Source organism: Musca domestica, unplaced genomic scaffold (genome assembly GCF_030504385.1).
Source record: "Musca domestica strain aabys unplaced genomic scaffold, Musca_domestica.polishedcontigs.V.1.1 144, whole genome shotgun sequence".
NCBI lineage: Eukaryota > Metazoa > Arthropoda > Insecta > Diptera > Muscidae > Musca > Musca domestica.
This window is the reverse complement of record NW_026712199.1, coordinates 61,226-76,304: the sequence shown is the minus strand read 5'-3', so window position 1 is coordinate 76,304 and position 15,079 is coordinate 61,226.

Below are 15,079 nucleotides of genomic sequence, written 5' to 3'. Positions count from 1 at the left end.
GTCACTTAGTAGGCAGTGAAGTCAACAGGTTGGTACAGGGCATAAAAGAAAAAAGTAGTTAGGTCATCTGAAATGTTGCAACATTGGAAGAGATATGAGTAATCTATGGGTAACGGTTAAAAGGCTCTCGAACTCTGGGAAAACGGATGATAGGACCTCAGTTCCTTTTAACGACGTAAAGGTGACTGATTTGAAGAGGTGCATTCGATATTTTAACTGACGATTTGTCGAGCACCCCAAGAGCCATAGGGCAGAACGAAGAATACAATGTCATAGCAGATCTCCTCCCGCCGAGAAGGCACCACCACAGTTTATGATAGGAGATGTTACAAATGTCATCCTAAAATGTAATCCTAAAGTCGCGTTGGGCCCCGACGGAATCTCAATGGTAATGTTGAAACAACTGGATACACTGGGAGTTGAGTACCTGACAATAAATCTCAACCAGTAGCCAATCATATAATTCCCGAAGCCTGGAAATGGTTAGCGTGATCTCGGTACTGAAGCCAGGCAACGATGTTGAGTACCTGACAAAAGTTCCCAACCCGTCGTTAGACACCCACATCGTTCCCGGTGCCTAGTAAATGGACCTGGTGATCCCACTACTGAAACCAGACAAGCATGACAGCGAAGACCAATCGCTTTTGTTAGCAGTAGCAAAAGACTCTGAAGACTTAACTCTTGAAACTTAACTCCCAGCATCGGAGGTAGCTATCCAGTTACCAACAAAAACGAATTCCGTCTCCAATATAGCATCCCTACAGCATTGCACGCCATATCTTCACATATCAGTCGAAGATTAAACCAGAACTAGCCGTGTCATAGACCAATCTTGGTAGCCCTTGACCTATCAAAGCCAAGAGCACACTGTTTGAGGGTGCTGAGAGAACTACCCTGCGACTAACTTTAAAATGTTGGATAATCCACTATAAGCGTGGACGCCAGTCGTACGTGGAATTCCGAAACATAAAGTCCAAACCCCGTAGAGTGAAACAGGGAGTTCGACAAAAGGGGTTGATATTTCCGGAAATGTTGAACATTTTTCCTTTTCTGAATTCCTCGCCCTCCAGACGGCATAGAAATCGTAAGGTAAGCAGTTGATTGTACGATCATGGCGTCGGGATCCGATGTTGATGACATATGTGTAAGGTTGAACACCTGTCATGCGGATCTTGCCGCTTACTTCCACGCGAGGAATTTAAAAATATTCGCCACTAAATCAACGGCCACACTCTTTACCATATCGGTCTGCGGAGATGAGACTGGAGTTACATGAGCAGTTCGAGTGAAATATAATACCTACCACGAACTATCCTGGGGGATCACACTCGACAGCAAGTTCAAGTTATCCGAGCAAGTCACAGCTGTATGCGATAAAATGAAAAGTAAGGGGGCAAGGTCCTCAAAGCGCTAGCCGGCAGCATTTGGAGTGCGGACAAGGAGACCTTGTTGACCTCTTATAACTCGATAGGTCGGCCAGTGTTCAGCTATGCAGCGTAGTGTGGTCTGGGTATAAAAGAGCTACGCAGTGGAAAAATATCCAGACCTGCCAGAATGCTACGTTGAGACGGGGTGCCTCCCTCCTCATGACCCCAGTGGATCATCTGCATGAAGAGGCGAAGGTCCTTCCCCTTCGTCAGCATATGCTTGCGTTACAGTGCCTGTTTCAGTGTTTCAGGATGTCATCGAAAACATCAGCAATTACAGCATAAATGCCGTCCTCGGAGTCCTCTATCCATCCATTGCAGCTGAAGAACGTCAGCTGCCAAGATAAACAAAGTTAGGTTTGGGACAATTCATTTTAGTCGCCTTAACTCGTATTGGGTACGGCGTGCGACTCAGACTCACTCCATACGCTGGGTCTCTTTAATTGTCCGAATTTCCGAACCTCGCGCTTAAACCGAATTGTCAGAAATCGAACAAGCCGTGTAAAGCTGTTACAATCACAACTACTGATTTTCCAGGACCGGTTTAAACTTGAGCCCTGCATCAGATTTGATGATGGAAGGGTCAATACCTCGAATATTCTCATAGATAAGTTAAGTTAATTTATGTTCCAGCGTTTTGATAAATTCTGCTGCCTTCATGACAGCAACGATTTATGCCTGAAAAATACTGCACTTGCCATCATACTTTTAGGAATAGGTCATTCTTAGTTGCTCACAGAAGACTGCGACTCCCATGGCTTCTTCTTCGAATTTTTGGAGGCAGAATGACTCCGTTCCGCTCACCTATGTTTGAAATTAGTATCTCATTTTTATCAAACTTTATGGTTGGAGATATGTAATCGCTACTCTGTTCATGAGGATTGAAGCGTATTTTAGGTCTGAACGCATCCAGTAAAATCGCGTGATCCTTATGTGTAATCTGCAGCATATTCGGCTCTGATTTCCTCATGGTATTTCGTGCAGCCTGATACTGTATGCCAAATTTGACCTGAGAGAGAATGGGCATTACGTTGCTTAAGGTGTATTTAATATGGATGTTATTGTAAATTGAATAGATCCTGGTCGTTCAGCGCTCGAGAGTTTTAAGCTAGTCACCTTAAACCTTTAGAGCACAACCAGCCCACCAACAAAAACAAAAAAAAAACAAGTAAAAAAGTATCGGTCGGTTTTGCCGACAGATGTATACCCTCAGCCAATGTTCGATTATTTAAAAATATTTTGACTTCTGTTATGATTATTCAGATGTTTAAACCCTTATGCAGTTGGTTCCGAAGGAATTGGCCAATATTGGTCATTTTGTATCGGACCTACATATATATCATATAAAATTTGCGACGTGCTAGGACTGTGTTGTGTTAATGGAAATTTCGGGATGCACCAAGTCTTGAATAGAATCGGATGTCAATTTCGCTTTTTATGAGCTTTACGGATATTCAAAATGTTGTGCCTTTGTGGGGGACTATCAGAAGGGCTGGACCGATATGTCCCATCTTCACAACGGATCTTGTGTTAGTGGAAATAATGAGATGTGTGAAATATAAAGAGAACCTGATGCATATTTCGGATTTTATAAACGTTTTGGTTATTTAAAACTTTGACCCTTTTTGGGGGGGAGGTAGCAGGAGGAATGGTACAATCTCTACCGTTTTTTTAACAGATCCTGTGTTGATAGAAATATTCAAATGTGCCAAGTCTAAATGGAACCCAATGTTAATTTCGCGTTAATGGATATTTAAAATTTCGACCTTTTGTGGGCGAGGTACCAGAAGGAGTGGACCCATATATTCCATCTTAACACCAGATCTTGGGATTATGAAAAATATTGGGGATGTGTGAAATTTTAAGACAATCGGATTCTTACATCACATTTTATAAGACCTATAATTGTTCAAAATTGTTAACATTTGTGGGGGAGGTACTTGATGGAGTGGACCGATGTTGTCCATTTTCACACCTGACCTGGCACTGGAGCAAAATCAGATTATCGTTTCTCTTTCTGTGCAAAAAATATATTTTTTGAAAATATCGATCATTTGTGGGGGAGGTACCAGAAGGAGTGGTGGACTGATATTGTCCATCTCCGAACTCGATCTAAGGTTGACAAAAATATTACGATGTACCAAGTTTTGACCAAATCGAATGCTCGCTTCGAGAGTTATTGTGAGCACCAGCCAGCCAGACAGACAGACGGACGGACATCCCTAAATCGACTCCAAATGTAGGGTCTAAACCCGTTATTTCGACTAGGCTCGTTTTGACCGTATCAAATGATATATACCCTCTATAGCCATATGGCGGGGGTATAAACATTCATAGCAATGGGATGGGCTCAACCCCAGCTTTATGCCGACGGTGTACGTTAGCGGTGGAGAGTCTTCTCCTCTTTCCTACCGAGCTCCTGCTGGTATATTATAGCTCTTATTCGTCCGTTCCGGAACGTTTTGTTCCATTTCAATTGTCAGTCCAAAATTGCGTCTAAATAATTAGCTTCTGAGGAGAGCTTTATGGGCTTCTACATCCAACATTTCTCCAACACAGAAGACAGAAATTTTTCGTAATTTTTCTTCTTGGAAAAATATTATCATTCCCATTTCCAACACCCTATCGTCGAACACAGATTTTAATGTTGATTATTTGCGTATAGTTTCTTATGGCTTCAGTTTTGGTTTTATTATTTCGATTCAAATTGAAGTACAAATTTATGAATATGATTTCGTTGTTTTTTTTTTTTTTGGTCCCTCAATTCAATTCTCCTGTAGTGCGAGATCCACGACTTGTGGTGTGGCGAAATCATTGATTCTACTACCCACATGAAAGTGTCATGATTTCAAAAAATGGATAACAAACGGGGATAGGAAACATTAAAGGAGATAATCAAAGCGGTGGATGGGTGTAAAAGTGTGAATGTAGATGTAGAAACAAATTTCCATGTCCTGAAAATTTCTGAGAGAGAGAGAGGGTTTGGTTTTGGGAAATCATAGCCTCAGAGAAATCGTAAGATTTTCCCGATATTTTGATGATTTTAGCGACATTATTCACCGGAATTGTTTCCAATTTGGTATTTGAGGTTCGTAATGAATACTACACCCTAAGACAGAAAATTGTCTGTGCCGGTCCACGTCTTCGTATAGCCCCCATATAACGGTACCTCCCTCTATTCGGTATTTCGATGATTTAGGCGACATTGTCCACCGGAATTCTTTCAAATTTGGTATTTGAGGTTCGTAATGGATACTACAGCCTAAGACAAAAAATTTTTTGTGACGGTCCACGTCTTCGTATAGTCTCCATATAACGGTACCTCCCTCTATTCGGTATTTCGATGATTTAGGCGACATTGTTCACCGGAATTCTTTCAAATTTGGTATTTGAGGTTCGTAATGGATACTACAGCATAAGAGAGAAAATTCTCTGTACAGGTTCACGTCTTCGTATAGCCCCCATATAACGATACCTCCCGATATTCAGTACTTTGTTGATTTTAGCGAGATTATTCTCCAGAATTCTTTCAAATTTGGTATTTGAAGTTCGTAATGCATACTACAGCCTAAGACAGAAAATTGTCTGTGCCGGTCCACGTCTTCGTATAGCCCCCATATAACGGTACCTCCCGATATTCGGTATTTTGATGATTTTGGCGACATTATTCACCGGAATTGTTTCAAATTTGGTATTTGAAGTTCGTAATGAATACTACAGCCTAAGACAGAAAATTGTCTGTGCCGGTCCACGTCTTCGTATAGCCCCCATATAACGGTACCTCCCGATATTCGGTATTTTGATGATTTAAGCGACATTGTTCACCGGAATTGTTTCAAATTTGGTATTTGAAGTTCGTAACGGATACTACAGCCTAAGACAGAAAATTGTCTGTGACGGTCCACGTCTTCGTATAGCCCCATATAACGGTACCTCCCGATATTCGGTATTTTGATGATTTAGGCGACATTATTCACCGGAATTGTTTCAATTTTGGTATTTGAAGTTCGTAACGGATACTACAGCCTATGGCAGAAAATTATCTGTGCAGGTCCAAGTTTTCATATAGCCCCCATATAACGGTACCCCCCGATATTCGGTATTTTGATGATTTTAGCTTCATTGTTTCCAATTTTTAAAGTTTCACATTTGAATATTGTAAAGACTCATGACAGAACCTATGCTGGTCCACGTCGTCGTATAGAGCCCAATGTAACGGCTACATTCGGTATTTTTAAAATGTTAACATAATTTTTAACCGATTTTATTGTTTTTTTGAGAATTGTCAAATTCGTTCCAAATGGTGGAGGGTATTCAAAGTTCGGCCCTGCCGAACTTACAGCTTTCTTACTTGTTTTTTTTTTGTGCAATATGGCAACCCGAAATTTGATTGCCATTCGTCGTAAGGAAAATTACAAACATTCTTCAGCCTTAAGATTACGAAAATTAGGAAAAAATTGTATTACATATAAGTAACTCTCCCTGCTAAGCAGAGGCGTAAGTAGTTCCACAACTAAATATTGCACATTTATTACCTTCCAAAGAGCAACCATCCTCTTTCTTCAAAATCCACTGCAGCTACGCCAATGCTGCTAACTCATTCAAATATGGAGACAGTTATGAGGCTTCGTTTTGTCGTCTTGAGCAATAGGCTTGAATTTATGCAGCCCCATTACCAGAAACCATCTGCAAATTGAATACTGACTGACGTCAACAATGGCAGGCTATGGCAACAACAACAACAGTAAGTCGTTTTAATGATGCACTAGATGTTCGTTACTGTTTGCTGGTTTTGTGCTTGATTTCGACAACTTCTTGGTTTTCGTGTGTGTGTGTGTGTCATTCGCAACAAACTTTGATTCAATTCGTATTGAGTTGTCATTGCAATTGCAGGCAGCATCATGGCTTGAAATGAACAAAGAGAACATTTAACAAGAAGTAAGATATTGAGGTTGGAGAGAAGCCTTGAGCGGGGCCCAAAAGGTGAGAAGACGTAAGAGGATGCTTTTGTGGCATAACTTATAGGATGGCTTTTTCGTAAATCATCCAATCTTATATTGAGTGTGACCCCTAGGATCTTGGGGTATTTCGTTGTCGGTATTATGTTTCCCTCGAACTGCACATTCATCTCTGTTCTCATCTCCGCAGACCATGAGGTAAAGAGTGTGGCCGTCGATTTAGTGGCGGATCTTTTCATATTCCTTGCGGGGAAATAGGCGGTAAATTCTCCAAAAGAGGTCTTTAACCTTACACATATGTCATCAACACAACATGATTACGACCATGATCGTACAATCATCTGTGTACCTTCCGATCTCTGTGCCGTCTGGAGGGCGAATTATTTGCGGAAAGGTAGAGGTTAAGCAGTTCCGGAGATATCAACCTCATCTTGGCGAACAGCCTCTTTCACTCTATGTGGGTTGGACTTCTTTGCAGAATTCTACGTAAGATTGGCATCCACATATATAGTTAATTATACAACGTTTGAAACTTGATCGGAGGGTAGTTCTCTTTACATCCTCAAAGAGTGTGGAGTTATTGACTGTATTAAATTCCTCTGATAGGTCCGGGCTACAAACAATTTTCTATGACACGGCTTGTTCTGGTTTAATACTCCACTGATATGTGTGGATATGGCGTGCAATGCTGTTGGGGTTGTGGACGGAATCCGTATTGATGGTTGGCGATTGGATAGCTTCCTCTGATGCTGGGGAGGAGTAAAGCCTCAAAAGTCTTTGCCACTGGTGACAAAAGCCAAATTGGCCTGTATGATACGCCTTTGCTGGCATTCTAGCCTGGCTTCAGTAGCAGGATCACCCGGCCCACTTTCCAAGCTTCCGAAGCGATGTGGATAGATAGCGATGGGTTGAAAACATTTGTCCGGTACTCAATTCCCGACATATCAAGTTGTTCCACATTACCATTGAGGTTCCGTCTGGGTCCAACACTTTGAATGACTTAGCGTTTCGGATCAGCCATTGTAAACTGTGGTGGTACCTCCACCGCGGGAAGAGATCGGATATGTCGTAGTATTCTCCGCTTGAGCCTGAAGCGTGTTTGTTACTGGCGACAAAAGCTAAATTGGCCTAAATGATGCGCCTTTGCTGGCATTCTAGACTGGCTTCAGTAGTAGGACCAACCGGCCCTCTTTCCAGGCTTCCGAAGCGATGTGGGTGGATAGCGATGGTTTGCGAACTTTGTCAGGTACTGAACTGCCAGGGAAGTCAGTTGTTTTAACATTGTCATGGAGATTCCGTCTGTGTCCAACGCTTTGGATGACTTAGCGTTTCGGATCAGCCATCGTAAACTGTGGTGGTGTCTTCTCCACGGGAAGAGATCTGATACGACCTAGTACTCTTCGCTTTTCCCCATTGTTCTTGCGGTTCTGCACAAATTGTCGGTGAAAGTATTCAGCGCACTTCATCGGATCAAGCAACGCTACGTCGATAAAAGTGCCTAAGGTCCTATCATCCTTTTTTACAGGGTACGAGAGCGATTTAACTGTTACACACACCTTATTCTTATCGGTTCCAATGTTGCAAGACTTCAGTTGGCCTGCCCATTTTTTACTCTTATGCTCCTGTACCAATCGGTTGACTTCTTCTGTCAATTAACTGATTCTGGGATCAGTAGGGCTGGAACCACGGATATCAGGATGTTGATTTGTTAGTCCCGCCGTCTCTACTGGAAAATTGGATCTTATTTCGGGTATTCGATTAGCAGGTATATATCGAGGGACTGCAGATGCGATGAAGTTTTGGACAATCCTTTTTGCTACCTGAACATTAGAAGCGTTGGACAGTTTTCTGAAGCGACGGACAGTTCTTCGAATTTTGACCAGTGATCACCATCATGAAGGAAAATGCTACGTCTAGAGGCCATGAAAACCGGCGATCTGCTTATGAAGACGATTATCGGAAGATGGCCTGACTCAAAAAAAATGACGGGTGCCGAGTTACGTCATTTATCAGACCAGGCGACACTACAATTAAATCCGGCGAACTGTGACAATCTCCTCTTATTCGGGAGGGGACATCCTCGTTAATCGAGTAGAATGTGGAGCAGTCAACTTGCTCTGACAGCGCTGATCTCCACTGGTTATTACATGATCGGAATGTCACAGCTCATGGTGGGCATTAAAATCCCCTAGTATCAGGAGGTTATTGCCTACCAACAGCAGGATAATGTCTGGCAAATAACGCGGTTCACAGCTATTAATAGGCGGGATATACTCATTAAGAACCTCTGCCTCAGCAGTTCCATACTTGACGGGTATCTCCATACATTCCCTGTATGGGTCACTAGAGACTAACTCAAGCAGAACACTGTATTGAACAGAATATTGTATTGAATTAATTCCCAGCTCCATGTCTGGTGCGATCTTTCCTCAGTACGTTGTAGCCGTAACGACGCTGTAAGCTGAAATTTTTATTGAGCTTGGTTTCCTGTTCTCCAGCGATAAAAATACTCCTCCGATTCATAAATTCCACTATCTCGTCTATTTTGCATCGGAGTCCGTTCCAATTAAATAGCAAGAACGATGTACAATCCGAAGTGGGAACAGCAATATGTGACGTGAGATGCTGCGATGAAGACCCGGGGACTACGTTACTTGCAGCACGTCGGAAAATAATCCCTATTGCTGTAGTCTCGCAACCGACTTTTTCCGGAACAGTTTCTACAGTACACCCATTCTCTACATACATTAAACGCACAGAAACAGACCTGATAGCCCCTGGCTAAAACAGGGATGTTGTTAGGGGTAAATCCAGTTTTGTAGGACCCGCTAACTTGAGATTGGTCCCACTTGTTGGCCGATGTTGCTGAAAATGTTCATGTTAGGTTCCCAAAGCCCTCATTTCTGATACTAACTTTTATTCTTCCAATGCAATTCGATATTCAAGAGCCCTATGCTATCCGTCCCTGTCTTCATTAAGACTCTGACAATTGGAAAAGATGCTGCTGTTGCTGCAGATGTGCCCGTTAGTGTTTCCATATCGGTTTGGTTTTTGTGGCACTGATTGCTTGGCATAGAGTCAACGAAATCAATGTGGCTTGCTCGCTGGTTGACTAGCCAGCTTGCTGGTTGGATGGTTTAGTTGTCGCAACAACAAGACGATCAGAATAATAGATGTAGTTATTGTTGCTGTCTTCTTGCGGTTATTTACAAATGAAACCGAAATACGATGAAGAAATCGTATCAACCCACATTCAATTGTTGACCCCGTAAACAATCATAGCCGGCTGCCAGGCTGGTTGGTTGGTTGACTGTTCGCCGTATCAGCAGCATCTTTGGAGCAGATGCAACTTTTCTTCTCCTTCTTTGACTTGAAGTCATATTCGTGTGTTCTATGTATGATGACATGTACTCGTTGCTGTTGTTGTCTCTACCATATTTGGTTACACATGCTGTTCAAACCACCTTAGGGGGTGATGTCTGATTGCTGCCAGTTTATATCGAGGGTTTTTTTTTGTGTGTTTGTTGTATATTCTTTGGTAGTTGTATTTTTGGCTTGTCTGTCGTTGACATCTGAAATTGACCAAGAAAGGAATGAGAGGTTTTAAAGTTGAAGATATATTTTGTATGGTTTTATAGGGGTTCTAGGAAAAAAAATTGGTGCAAGGACATGATTCTAAATAAATATTGCGGAAAGGTCACATACAACAGAATATTACCAGAAATGATTTCCTGTTCTTATTACCATAGATATACCACCTATATATAACAACAGACCCCAAAGCATCTGGAGGCAAGTGCATATATTTTCCGGTCCAGTGTCATCCAGACTGCAATGCCTTTTATCTACGACAAACGCATTGTAGGAAACATCGTTTTCATTAAAGACCGTCAGTACTTCATATAAGGATACTCTCAATTCTTTCTTCTCTCTGGTTTGAGCGGTTTAAATGCTGACTGATTGTATTGTTCTGGTTAACTATTAATCTCTCATCTTGAAATAGCGCTCAAACTTTTGCGGTCTCTCATCCTGAAATCTTTCAAACTTTTACGCGGTATGCTCGCGGTGGCCCGGATGCGTCACAGAAATTTGTTTATTTCAACCACTTAAGTAAGGAGAATGGCTTGATATATTATTTTAGGAGAGATAATCCGCCTCATTATATAATTTTAATATATTGTTACGGCAAATTTGAGGTTCGTTCGGAGGCGTTCCCTGAGAAGCAATGGAAAGGCTGTAAATATTCGGGGCTTCTGGCTCCCAGCTGCTTGGGTAAGTCGCTTGTTAAAATATGGGGGGGCTAGGTCGGTTTTTGGAACCATTAGGTACGCGCATTCCCATGGCTGTAAAACTCGCGGGAATAGACATCTCGTATTGTCCTACCTTTCCAGAGCGGGTTTCTATTACTCACTCCTCTGTGAAGCAACTTGGGGGGCGATATTTTTAGATAAGTTATTAAAAATGGTGTGCCGCAAGTGGTGGCCATTTTTTGCTTCGCACAAGTGTGTTCTTTTCAGCAAATTCTCTATGACCTTTCACAAAACTTCCGATGCTATGTTGTTAATTTCGTCTCGAATATTGGTTTTCTATTTCTTTTTAAAATAAGCTTGCTTATTTTAAATAAACCCAAAGAGGCAGTCTAAAGCGGTCAAGTCCGGGGAACACGAAGGCATAATAAAATTGCTTCTACGCGAAATTATTCTCTCACCAAAGATGTGGCGTAAAAGAGCCACTGTGGCCCTCGCAGTGTGCGCCGTGGCTCCATCCTATTGGAACTATATATGCAGATGGTTTTCAACGGATGGCGTTACAAAATTATTCAACAGGGCCGATATCGTTCTCCTGTGATGGACAATGATCCCTTCTGAAGGAACACCCCACCAAACAGTACACTTACCAGGGTGTCATCGACGTCTACTAAAGGGCGAAGGTTTCATGCAACGAGCCTTGATTTTCTTGTATACAATCCACAAGGTAAGGACTAAGTCTTCTTGGAAACACGATAGTATGGCCGGTTGGTTTATTCTTCCGAAGCTAATTACACAGAATACTTGGTGAAGGCGAAGGCAGTCCCTTGTATTTATGTTTGATGCATATGGACTAATTGTCAGAATGTAAGATTTATTCTCAATAAAGGATTTTATAACGATTTTTTGTGGAAAACCTTGGTATTTCAAAATAAATTCGTGATAACCAGACATTTTACAAGACAGACTTAGTCGGATATATAATTAAATTTACTAAATGGCTCAGTGCTATCCGTATAGCAAGTGTTTATTCTATGTCATGGCACGTTCGTTCACTTTGCTTTTCTCCCTTTCTTCATTGTCATCTACCTTCGTAGAACATATGGGCTATTCGCATTGAAAAATACAGAAAATGGCAAAAAAAAAATATGGGAAGGAGAATATTAGAACCCATAGATCAGCAACAATTTCCCATACAAATCTTTCTGGACAAATCTCATAAATGAGTTGAGAGAGCCATGTCCCGTCTGTAAGAATCCAGAAATTGTCGTTAGTATTAAGAATTGTAAGAGGTGTTAACTGTTACATAAAAATTTGTAATAGAATGTTACTTTTTAGTCACGGGCTAAAAAGGTTTAAAAAAAACGAAAGACCCAATAAATCTTTATACAGGGTAGCTCGGAAAGACCGAAGTGGTGATGGAATTCCTTATAACCTTTTTATTTTAACTGTTTTTTCTTTTCTCTTCAGTATTTTGCAAAGAAGACTTGGAAAATTTATAATGGACCAATACACAACTGAACAACGTTCTCAAATCGTTGGAATTTACTTTTCAAATTAATGGTCCGGCAATTAAATGTGCGGGTTTTTACTCTCTCAGTTCACAATAAATCGTTTGGTTAAAAATTTTCGAAAACAAGTAGCAGTAAGGAACTTTCCTGGTTCCGGCAGACTACAAACTGTCCACAACTGTTTGACAATATTCAAGTGGTGCAGGAGAGTACTCGACCAGGAGACGTTCGATTCAACTTGGCCTCTGAAGAGGGTCGATGCAGCGACTTTCTCATAGCATAAGAATGTTTCCATAGAGAATTCAACTTGGTCAAGAATTGAAAGCGACAGATTACCAACAATGATTTTATTTCCAGCAAAAAAAAAAAAAAAAAAAACAAGAGAATCTTAGTTTTATTCATACCCATTTCATATGGGTTCTTTAATAAGTAAAAGTAGAGTATATGGCTACGAACGACAACCACATCCAGTACACTTATATCGTGCGGAGTTTCTTCAGAAAGAACCATTGGTCCATACTTTTTTTTGAAAATGAATGAGGCGTTGCCATTTAAATCTCTGGTAAAAGAAATAGGGCCATAGTGGAACATTTTGAAGGGACAGCCGTGGAAAACCATCCAAAAAACGTGGGGCAATAGTAAACTTCCGATTGTTTTTTGGCTGTGGATTATTTTTATTTGGTCTTTCAAATTTTTTTTTTTCATTAAAAATCGAGGATATGATGTCATGTAAATGCCCGCCGCTAGAGTTTATTGTCTTTTCAGCTCTTTTTGTGGCATTTCCCATCACTTTGGCCAAAACTTCCGGCGATAAGTTCTCACATTCTTGATGGATATTGTCTTTAAGAGCTGAAAGAGTCTGAAGCTGTTTACATAAACCCGCAACTTCAAAAAACCCCACAAAAAGAAATCTGGAGCGGTCAAATCAGGTGATCTTGCTGGCCAGTGCAAATCGCCAAAACGGGATATTAGTCGCCCGGGAAATTCATCCTTCAGCATATCGATTGTGGTTCGAGCAGAGTCCTTTTGAAACCACATGTTTTCCAATCCCAACTCATCAAGTTGCGGCCAAAAGAACTAGTTGATCAATGCTTTGCATCGCTCACCGTTTGGTCCGCGACGTTTTCGAAGAAAAAAAGGTCCAATGACTCCGCGAAAACAGCACACCATACAGCGATTTTGAGCGGGTATAATGGCTCTTCGTGGGTTACACACGGATTTTCAATGCCCTAGAAGCGTACATTTTGCTTATTTACGTTCCCGCCAAGATGAAAATGGGCCTCATCGCTCCTGAATATTTTTGATGGAAAATCATCTTCTTTTTGGTGCTGAGTAAGAATGGCCTGAGCGTATGTTAAACGCGATTGGCGGTCAGCTGCTAAACGCTGATGCACCATCTGGACTTTGTACGGAAACAATTTCAAATCTTGTACCAAAATTCGCTGTAAAGACCGTCAACTGATACCCATTTGTGTGACACGTCATCTGGTCGATGTCGGGGGACATGGGCCTTATCACCCATGATTATTTTCTTGGTGGTGATTAATGATGGCTTGAGCGTATGTTAGTCGCGATTGACGGTCCACAGCTAAACGCTGATGCACCATCTGGACTTTGTAGGGAAACATCTTCAACTATTGTACCAAAATTCACTGTAAAAATCGTCGACTGATACCCATTTGTATGACACGTCATTTGGTCGAGGTCGACTACGCTTCCTTACTACAGCAGCAATATTTTTTACAAAACGGATACTCCGGGGTCTACCACGCCTGGCAGCATCTTTTGTTGTGCCAGTCTCTTCGAGGCGAACGGCTAAACGTCGCAGTGGCGTTGGACGGTCAGGAAATCTGCGACGAAATTCACGTTGTGCCAAAGTCACCGACCGATTATTAAACAAATAAATAGTCACCAATATTCCGTGTCCTGGAGCAGTGTAGCGTAACATTGTTTATTAACGTGTATTTCGCATGTGTTTTCTATAAGAATGTCAAAAAAAACAGAACTGACATTAGGTTCCAATCGTTAAATTTATAGCATTTTCTGATAGGAGGATAACTTTTGCGCCACCTTAACTTGAAAATTGGAACACTTGATGTAGAATTACCGCATTTCTCTGACCTGGTCGCTAAGATCCATTGCATTGTTATTTGTTTGACGAACAACTTTTACTTTATCTTTCTTCTGAGTAAAGAAAAGAAACCAGAAGAAGAAGAAAAATAAGTAGCGTTAATTGTTACAAAACACACAAAAAAAGAAAGAAAGAAAAATATCGACACTATTGTTGTGCATAAAGTTGAAAATGTCTTAAACGTATGTATGTATGTGAGTATGTCAATAGTTGTGTATACAAATGTGGTAATTATGTAAATGTCAAATATTTAATTTTTGAATTTCCATTGAAAATTGAGTCATTCGCTTTCTTTCGTTGCATGCATGGTCTGCAATGGAAAGAGAAGAAGCACGAAACGTTTATTTTTTGTTTTTGGTTTACATTTCTTAATGAGAAGTGGAAGCCGTCTTCTCCCAGCCATTGACGGGAGATTTTTGGTGGTGGGAGTTAGAAAACTAAGTCAAAATCCATTTTTCACAACTTCCGTATTTAATTAATTCTATTGTTTTAATTTTTTTTTTGTATTTTTTTCATTCCATATTAATGAATTTGTAATGACTTAATTTATTTGTTTTCATAGTTCCATGTTCGTTAGGTGGAAGCGAGTTATTACTTCCATTCTGGTTTGGAGGGAGTATGAATTACAATTTTCAAACACCTGCACATCACTTGTTCACTTTATTGATAAAGAAAATTTAGGTAAATATTGAAAACTTGTGCAATTAGTTCATCCAATAAACGTGAAATCGTGTTTCCTTTGCGACACCTGATTAACAGTTTAGGATTGGTTCCGCATGTGTTTACCATTAGCAGGTGCTACTTG